General features: G+C 41.2%; 1 pseudogene; it reads left to right on the top strand.

Annotated features, from left to right (window-relative positions):
* Nucleotides 1–2755: 2755 nt before the first annotated feature.
* On the top strand, nucleotides 2756–3783 carry Eno1-ps26 (enolase 1, pseudogene 26; annotated as a pseudogene).
* The last annotated feature ends 6417 nt before the right edge of the window (nucleotides 3784–10200 follow it).

The following is a 10200-nucleotide window of genomic DNA, read 5'->3' as shown; positions in this document are numbered from 1 at the left end:
GTTAGTATTAGGAAAGAGAAGGCTACGAAGAAGGCACAGCCCTGACACCAATGCCCTCCCCTGTTTTATCTCAACCAGGTATTACTAATATCCTAGATACTAGAAATACTAGATTACTAGTAATTGCTAATAATACTAGATTACTAGTATGATGAAATAATACTAGTAATTACTAATAATACTAAATTACTAGTATTACTAGATAATACTAATCACTGTTTTTGCTGAACACAAATGAAGGTATCCACATCTAAACCCTTATTTTACACAAGCTTAACACACGGTTATATTAAAAAATAACACTCTCTATTGTTCTGCCTTCAAAATTGAGAGCTATGGTTTGTGCATGGCTAACGTCTGACAAGCTATCAAAGAAAACTGTAACTTTTATTGTGCATATGTGGGAGTTCTCTTTATGGCCCAGCAATGTGAGGGTGATAGAACACAGGGAGAAAAGCAGCATGGTTATTTTTTAAATCCATGTGCATCTCACAAAATGTCTACAAGTTGACTATTCTGTTGCTATTCAGTTTTTCATACAGTGATGGCAGACAAATCAGGAAGTTCTTAAGTAGATATCTTTTCCTTCTAATCTGGAGAAATGTCTTGCTGAGACAATAGAAACTGTCAGCAAAAATTTAAAATATTTAGATTGGAAAACAAAACTTGAGGGTCAAAGTGGGAAATTAATATATTGTGTTCAAGTAATAAAACAGAGATGCTCGTGATAAATTATTCCCAATGTATCATGAAAGTGTTTAATCATTGGTCTAAGTCTCTTTGATTTTATGAGTCCCTAAAGCATCTAGAAAGCAGTTTCTACACTGTGTTGCACAATGTTTCCCAACCTGAGGTTGTCATGCGCTGGGAGTCCTTCAAACCTTTCACAGGGGCATATCAGATATTTACATTACAATCATAACAGTAGCAAAATTATATTTATGGAGCAGCTTTAAAAATAATGTTACAGCTAGGAATCGTCACAACATGAGGAACTGAACTAAAGGACTGCAGCATTAGGAAGATTTAGAACCACTGCTGTAGTACATCACCTGCAGAATAACTAAGAAAATGTTCTATTTCTTGTGATTCTCTTCTATTTTAATGAGATGTCTTCCCAGTTACATAAGTTGCCTGTAATTTCTTACAACACAGAAAAGGTTTTTTCATTCGAAGTTTTGAAATTTAATGCTAAGCAACACCTCTTTTTAAAAAGTCATTATCATGATCGTTCACTATAGCTATTGCTAGCAAACCAAATGGATAGCACACAATCAAATATAAGTCAATAATTAATTTTCTACAATTTCATTATTATTTAAGAAACTTCTCAATATCTTAAAGCCCAGTCAAACAAAAGATTTATGTCCACCTTCTGATTTTTAAAATGTTGAAGTTTGAATTCTTAATTCAAGAGAGAAATTATATTTCCCTTATTTTAAAATAAATTACGGGGCCATCTAACTGGTCAACAAGTTTGGAATAATTTGTACTGCAGCTAATTCCTTTTTGACTTCTCTGTACACATCAGTATTCTGAAAGTCCTTATTGTCTTTGGTAAATATTAGTCCTTTTTATCTTTCAGTTCGTTACATAAAGCATTCTATATTTTTTCCTATATTTACCTCTTTGTTGTCAAAATATCAATTATTTGTCACTTACTTGAATTTTTCAGTGCTTATATTTATTTTTTCCTTTGGTACTTATGACATTTTTCATGGTTTGTTTGTTTGTGTTGACACAGGGTTTCCTTACATAGCCCAGGCTGGCTTGAAGATTGCAATCCTCCTGCCTCAGTCTTGAAGTTACAGGCGTGCACCGCCACATCCTCATTTTGTGTGATTCCAATCAAGAATGTGTTTATGGTTACAAATAGCTCTACTTGCCAAAACCAATCCTGAGCACTGGTTGGATAATACGTGACAGCATAGCAGTAGCAGCAAGTCTCTTTGTCTTTGAAATTGGACTATAACAGCCTCTGTCAGAATTTTGAAGAATAGTGCTTAAAATGAAATATAAACTCCCTGCCATGCTTATCCCATGGAAAATTGTAATCACTGCTTCAAATCAGATGGCAACTTGTTAGGAACAACTTTGGTCATGTCCGGATACGACAGACATTTTCCAAAGCGATCATCCAATAAACAGAAGAGTGGTCCAAAGACTTTTTGCCTTCCGCAGCCAACTTTCAGATTTTATGAATGCAGTTCTCCTCAACATATAATGAGTGGGCCAATGTTACGTTTGCTGCCTCGGAATCATGAATTTGATATGAACAATTTCCCAAAACTTCCATTTTTGTCATTTCAATTGATGGTAATGGTTTCATTTCACAGAAAATTTAATACTGCAGGTTTGACCTGACCAGTTCCACTGTGAATTTGATGAGAATAACTTCCTTGCTCACTTTTCCTTTGAATACAGAGCTTGTAACACCCTGTTTGTGAGTTTCCTGCGGCCTTTGCTCATTTTCCTAGCTTCCAGTTGTTTGCATTTGATGTAGTCACCTCAACATTTCTTTCTGATTTTTAGCTTCTATTCCTTTAACTCCAATTTTGAATTTTGTATTTTATTGTGATTTTTAATTGAATACATTCTTGATGATCTGAAGTTGGAATGAACAAACTTTACTTACTGTAAAAGATCAAGAGTTATTTTCAGCCTGAGGAATCAGGTAGTCTGGAACTCTAATGTTGTGACATAAAACCATTATTAGGACTAATCACAAAAATGCAGACAGACAGTTATGGAGCAGAAGATTGACCAGCTGATCAGATGCTGTCGAGATGGACAGCACCGAGAATAAATCTAAATTTGGTGCAAATGCCATCATGGGAGTGTCCCTGGCTGTCTGCAAAGCTGGGTGTCCCTTTACCGTCACATTGCTGACTTGGCCAGCAACCCTGAATTCATCCTGCCAGTCCTAACTTTCAATGTGATCAATGGCGGTTCTCATGCTGGCGACAAGCTGGCCATGCAAGAGTTCATGATCTTGCCTGTGGGGGCATCTTGTTTCCAGGAAGCCATGTGCATTGGAGCAGAGGTTTACCACAACCTGAAGAACGTCATCAAGGAGAAGTATGGGAAAGACGCCATCAATGTGGGTGATGAGGGTGGATTCGCACCTAACAATCTGGAGAACAAAGGAGCAGTGGAGCTGCTCAAGACTGCAATTGCAAAGACCGGATTCACTGACCAGGTTGTCATCGGCATGGATGTGGCTGCCTCTGAGACCTACAGGGCTGGCAAGTATGACCTGGACTTCAAGTCTCCGGATGACGCCAGCCGGTACATTACACCCAACCAACTGGCCGACCTGTACAAGTCCTTCATCAAGGACTACCCAGTGGTGTCCATTGAAGATCCCTTTGACCAGGACGACTGGGATGCTTGGCAGAAGTTTACAGCTGGTTTACATCCAGGTGGTAGGGGATGACCTCACAGTGACCGACTCTCCGCAGATTGCCAAGGCAGCAGGCAAGAAGTCCTGCAACTGCGTCCTGCTCAAGGTGAACCAGATTGGCTCTGTGACCGAGTCTCTGCAGGCGTGTAAGCTGGCCTAGTCCAATGGCTGGGGTGTCACGGTGTCCCATTGATCTGGAGAGACTGAGGATGCTTTCATTGCCGACTTGGTGGTAGGGCTCTGCGCTGCGCAGATCAAGACTGGTGCCCCCTGCCGATCTGACTGCCTGGTCAAGTACAATCGATCCTTAGAGTGGAGGAGGAGCTGGGCAGAAAGCCAAGTTTGCTGGCAGGTCCTTTAGGAACCCCCTGGCCAAGTAAGGCATGGACCGGAGATCCCTGGAGCTACCAGATCCTCTGGCCCTGATGTCATCCAGGCGGCTCAAGGCCGGCCCAGTGCTTGCCACTCCCATGTCACTGCTTCCTTAGACGTCCACCCCTGACCACCTGGAGGCCAGTTGGAGACCCCAGCTTTGTAATCATGTGATCGGTCTGAATCATTGTTTCGGTCACCTGACTTCCCAGCTAGTGTCTGGAACCCTCAGAACTCCAGTGTAATCTCTAGGGTGCCCACACCAGCAAGACTCATCCTTGGTTTACATGCAAACAGGCCTCAGAAGCCTGTTGTGGTTTGCCCTGAAGTTATCTGTATTTTGATGTTAATTCTACTGCCCCCAAGGACAGCTGCCTAGTCACATACTCAGGAATCAGGTAACCTCACCACCTCCCCATTGAATTTGTAAAGTACAGGTGAGGGGCAGGTACAGGATAGAAGAAGGCCTGTCATTGGAGGAGAAGGAAGGATGGGCAGAAGAGAAGTTTGAAGGAAGAGAAGGAGACTAGAAGAGAGAAGAAGAGACAGGACAGAGGAGGAGAGACGGAGAGAGGGTGAGAAAACCATGGCAGGACAAGATGGCAGGTGATGTTAAGATTCTGCTCTGTGTATTTACAGGTTGTTATTAATGTTCTCAAGGAATGGATGGTACCGGACTTTGTATGTTTAAGTGGGCAATTATATCTTACCAATTGGATCTAAGATTATTGTGTTGTGTGTTCTTTTTTTTTTTTCATTTTTTTTTTATTAACTTGAGTATTTCTTATCTACATTTCGAGTGTTATTCCCTTTCCCGGTATCCGGGCAAATTTCGCCCTCCCCCTCCACTTCCTTATGGGTGTTCCCCTCCCAACCCTCCCCCCATTGCCGCCCTCCCCCCACCAGGCTAGTTCACTGGGGGTTCAGTCTTAGCAGGACCCAGGGCTTCCCCTTCCACTGGTGCTCTTACTAGGATATTCATTGCTACCTATGAGGTCAGAGTCCAGGGTCAGTCCATGTATAGTCTTTAGGTAGTGGCTTAGTCCCTGGAAGCTCTGGTTGCTTGGCATTGTTGTACATATGGGGTCTCGAGCCCCTTCAAGCTCTTCCAGTTCTTTCTCTGATTCCTTCAATAGGGGACCTATTCTCAGTTCAGTGGTTTGCTGCTGGCATTCGCCTCTATATTTGCTGTATTCTGGCTGTGTCTCTCAGGAGCGATCTACATCCGGCTCCTGTCAGTCTGCACTTCTTTGCTTCATCCATCTTGTATAATTGGGTGGCTGTATATGTATGGGCCACATGTGGGGCAGGCTCTGAATGGGTGTTCCTTCAGTCTCTGTTTTAATCTTTGCCTCTCCCTTCCCTGCCAAGGGTATTCTTGTTCCCATTTAAAGAAGGAGTGAAGCATTAACATTTTGATCATCCGTCTTGAGTTTCATTTGTTCTAGGCATCTAGGGTAATTCAAGCATTTGGGCTAATAGCCACTTATCAATGAGTGCATACCATGTATGTCTTTCTGTGATTGGGTTAGCTCACTCAGGATGATGTTTTCCAGTTCCAACCATTTGCCTACGAATTTCATAAAGTCATTGTTTTTGATAGCTGAGTAATATTCCATTGTGTAGATGTACCACATTTTCTGTATCCATTCCTCTGTTGAAGGGCATCTGGGTTCTTTCCAGCTTCTGGCTATTATAAATAAGGCTGCAATGAACATAGTGGAGCACGTGTCTTTTTTATATGTTGGGGCATCTTTTGGATATATGCCCAAGAGAGGTATAGCTGGATCCTCAGGCAGTTCAATGTCCAATTTTCTGAGGATCCTCCAGACTGATTTCCAGAATGGTTGTACCAGTTTGCAATCCCACCAACAATGGAGGAGTGTTCCTCTTTCTCCACATCCTAGCCAGCATCTGTTGTCCCCTGAGTTTTTGATCTTAGCCATTCTCACTGGTGTGAGGTGAAATCTCAGGGTTGTTTTGATTTGCATTTCCCTTATGACTAAAGATGTTGAACATTTCTTGAGGTGTTTCTCAGCCATTCGGCATTCCTCAGCTGTGAATTCTTTGTTTAGCTCTGAACCCCATTTTTTAATAGGGTTATTTGTTTCCCTGCGGTCTAACTTCTTGAATTCTTTGTATATTTTGGATTTAAGACCTCTATCTGTTGTAGGATTGGTAAAGATCTTTTCCCAATCTGTTGGTTGCCGTTTTGTCCTAACCACAGTGTCCTTTGCCTTACAGAAGCTTTGTAGTTTTATGAGATCCCATTTGTCGATTCTTGATCTTAGAGCATAAGCCATTGGTGTTTTGTTTAGGAAATTTTTTCCAGTGCTCATGTGTTCCAGATGCTTCCCTACTTTTTCTTCTATTAGTTTGAGTGTGTCTGGTTTGATGTGGAGGTCCTTGATCCACTTGGACTTAAGCTTTGTACAGGGTGATAAGGATGGATCGATCTGCATTCGTCTACATGTTGACCTCCAGTTGAACCAGCACCATTTGCTGAAAATGCTATCTTTTTTCCATTGGATGGTTTTGGCTCCTTTGTCAAAAATCAAGAGACCATAGGTGTGTGGGTTCATTTCTGGGTCTTCAATTCTATTCCATTGGTCTATCTGTCTGTCTCTGTACCAATACCATGCAGTTTTTATCACTATTGCTCTGTAATACTGCTTGAGTTCAGGGATAGTGATTCCCCCTGAAGTCCTCTTATTGTTGAGGATAGCTTTAGCTATCCTGGGTTTTTTGTTATTCCAGATGAATTTGCAAATTGTTCTGTCTAACTCTTTGAAGAATTGGATTGGTATTTTGATGGGGATTGCATTGAATCTGTAGATTGCTTTTGGTAAAATGGCCATTTTTACTATATTAGTCCTGCCAATCCATGAGCATGGGAGATCTTTCCATCTTCTGAGGTCTTCTTCAATTTCCTTCTTCAGTGTCTTGAAGTTCTTATTGTACAGATCTTTTACTTGCTTTGTTAAAGTCACTCCGAGGTACTTTATATTATTTGGGTCTATTATGAAGGGTGTCGTTTCCATAATTTCTTTCTCGGCTTGTTTCTCTTTTGTATAGAGGAAGGCAACTGATTTATTTGAGTTAATTTTATACCCAGCCACTTTGCTGAAGTTGTTTATAGGCTTTAGTAGTTCTCTGGTGGAACTTTTGGGATCACTTAAATATACTATCATATCATCTGCAAATAGTGATATGTTGACTTCTTCTTTTCCGATCTGTATCCCCTTGACCTCCTTTTGTTGTCTGATTGCTCTGGCTAGAACTTCAAGAACTATATTGAATAAGTAGGGAGAGAGTGGGCAGCCTTGTCTAGTCCCTGATTTTAGTGGGATTGCTTCAAGTTTCTCTCCATTTAGTTTAATGTTAGCAACTGGTTTGCTGTATATGGCTTTTACTATGTTCAGGTATGGGCCTTGAATTCCTATTCTTTCCAGGACTTTTATCATGAAGGGGTGTTGAATTTTGTCAAATGCTTTCTCAGCGTCTAATGAAATGATCATGTGGTTTTGTTCTTTCAGTTTGTTTATATAATGGATCACATTGATGGTTTTCCGTATATTAAACCATCCCTGCATGCCTTGGATGAAGCCTACTTGATCATGGTGGATGATTGTTTTGATGTGCTCTTGAATTCGGTTTGCCAGAATTTTGTTGAGTATTTTTGCGTCGATATTCATAAGGGAAATTGGTCTGAAGTTCTCTTTCTTTGTTGTGTCTTTGTGTGGTTTAGGTATAAGAGTAATTGTGGCTTCGTAGAAGGAATTCGGTAGGGCTCCATCTGTTTCAATTTTGTGGAATAGTTTGGATAATATTGGTATGAGGTCTTCTATGAAGGTTTGATAGAATTCTGCACTAAACCCGTCTGGACCTGGGCTCTTTTTGGTTGGGAGACCTTTAATGACTGCTTCTATTTCCTTAGGAGTTATGGGGTTGTTTAACTGGTTTATCTGTTCCTGATTTAACTTCAATACCTGGTATCTGTCTACGAAATTGTCCATTTCCTGAAGATTTTCAAATTTTGTTGAATATAGGTTTTTTTTTTTATTAACTTGAGTATTTCTTATATACATTTCGAGTGTTATTCCCTTTCCCGGTTTCCGGGCAAACACCCCCTCCCCCCTCCCCTTCCTTTTGGGTGTTCCCTTCCCAACACTCCCCCCATTGCCGCCCTCCCCCCATAGACTAGTTCACTGGGGGTTCAGTCTTAGCAGGACCCAGGGCTTCCCCTTCCACTGGTGCTCTTACTAGGATATTCATTGCTACCTATGGGGTCAGAGTCCAGGGTCAGTCCATGTATAGTCTTTAGGTAGTGGCTTAGTCCCTGGAAGCTCTGGTTGCTTGGCATTGTTGTACTTTTGGGGTCTCGAGCCCCTTCAAGCTCTTCCAGTTCTTTCTCTGATTCCTTCAATAGGGGACCTATTCTCAGTTCAGTGGTTTGCTGCTGGCATTCGCCTCTATATTTGCTGTATTCTGGCTGTGTCTCTCAGGAGCGATCTACATCCGGCTCCTGTCGGTCTGCACTTCTTTGCTTCATCCATCTTGTATAATTGGGTGGCTGTATATGTATGGGCCACATGTGGGGCAGGTTCTGAATGGGTGTTCCTTCAGTCTCTGTTTTAATCTTTGCCTCTCCCTTCCCTGCCAAGGGTATTCCTTTTCCTCATTTAAAGAAGGAGTGAAGCATTCACATTTTGATCATCCGTCTTGAGTTTCGTTTGTTCTAGGGATCTAGGGTAATTCAAGCATTTGGGCTAATAGCCACTTATCAATGAGTGCATACCATGTATGTCTTTCTGTGATTGGGTTAGCTCACTCAGGATGATATTTTCCAGTTCCAACCATTTGCCTACGAATTTCATAAACTCGTTGTTTTTGATAGCTGAGTAATATTCCATTGTGTAGATGTACCACATTTTCTGTATCCATTCCTCTGTTGGAGGGCATCTGGGTTCTTTCCATTTTCTGGCTATTATAAATAAGGCTGCGATGAACATAGTGGAGCACGTGTCTCTTTTATATGTTGAGGCATCTTTTGGGTATATGCCCAAGAGAGGTATAGCTGGATCCTCAGGCAGTTCAATGTCCAATTTTCTGAGGATCCTCCAGACTGATTTCCAGAATGGTTTTACCAGTCTGCAATCCCACCAACAATGGAGGACTGTTCCTCTTTCTCCACATCCTCGCCAGCATCTGCTGTCACCTGAGTTTTTGATCTTAGCCAATCGCACTGGTGTGAGGTGAAATCTCAGGGTTGTTTTGATTTGCATTTCCCTTATGACTAAAGATGTTGAACATTTCTTTAGGTGTTTCTCAGCCATTCGGCATTCCTCAGCTGTGAATTCTTTGTTTAGCTCTGAACCCCATTTCTTAATAGGGTTATTTGTTTCCCTGCGGTCTAACTTCTTGAGTTCTTTGTATATTTTGGATATAAGGCCTCTATCTGTTGTAGGATTGGTAAAGATCTTTTCCCAATCTGTTGGTTGCCGTTTTGTCCTAACCACAGTGTCCTTTGCCTTACAGAAGCTTTGCAGTTTTATGAGATCCCATTTGTCGATTCTTGATCTTAGAGCATAAGCCATTGGTGTTTTGTTCAGGAAATTTTTTCCAGTGCCCATATATTCCAGATGCTTCCCTAGTTTTTCTTCTATTAGTTTGAGTGTGTCTGGTTTGATGTGGAGGTCCTTGATCCACTTGGACTTAAGCTTTGTACAGGGTGATAGGCATGGATCGATCTGCATTCTTCTACATGTTGCCCTCCAGTTGAACCAGCACCATTTGCTGAAAATGCTATCTTTTTTCCATTGGATGGTTTTGGCTCCTTTGTCAAAAATCAAGTGACCATAGGTGTGTGGGTTCATTTCTGGGTCTTCAATTCTATTCCATTGGTCTATCTGTCTGTCTCTGTACCAATACCATGCAGTTTTTATCACTATTGCTCTGTAATACTGCTTGAGTTCAGGGATAGTGATTCCCCCTGAAGTCCTTTTATTGTTGAGGATAGCTTTAGCTATCCTGGGTTTTTTGTTATTCCAGATGAATTTGCAAATTGTTCTGTCTAACTCTTTGAAGAATTGGATTGGTATTTTGATGGGGATTGCATTGAATCTGTAGATTGCTCTTGGTAAAATGGCCATTTTTACTATATTAATCCTGCCAATCCATGAGCATGGGAGATCTTTCCATCTTCTGAGGTCTTCTTCAATTTCCTTCTTCAGTGTCTTGAAGTTCTTATTGTACAGATATTTTACTTGCTTGGTTAAAGTCACACCGAGGTACTTTATATTATTTGGGTCTATTATGAAGGGTGTCGTTTCCCTAATTTCTTTCTCGGCTTGTTTCTCTTTTGTATAGAGGAAGGCAACTGATTTATTTGAGTTAATTTTATACCCAGCCACTTTGCTGAAGTT

The sequence above is a fragment of the Rattus norvegicus genome, chromosome 16 (genome assembly GCF_036323735.1).
Source record: "Rattus norvegicus strain BN/NHsdMcwi chromosome 16, GRCr8, whole genome shotgun sequence".
Classification (NCBI taxonomy): domain Eukaryota; kingdom Metazoa; phylum Chordata; class Mammalia; order Rodentia; family Muridae; genus Rattus; species Rattus norvegicus.
This window is presented reverse-complemented; position numbering and strand designations above follow the sequence as displayed.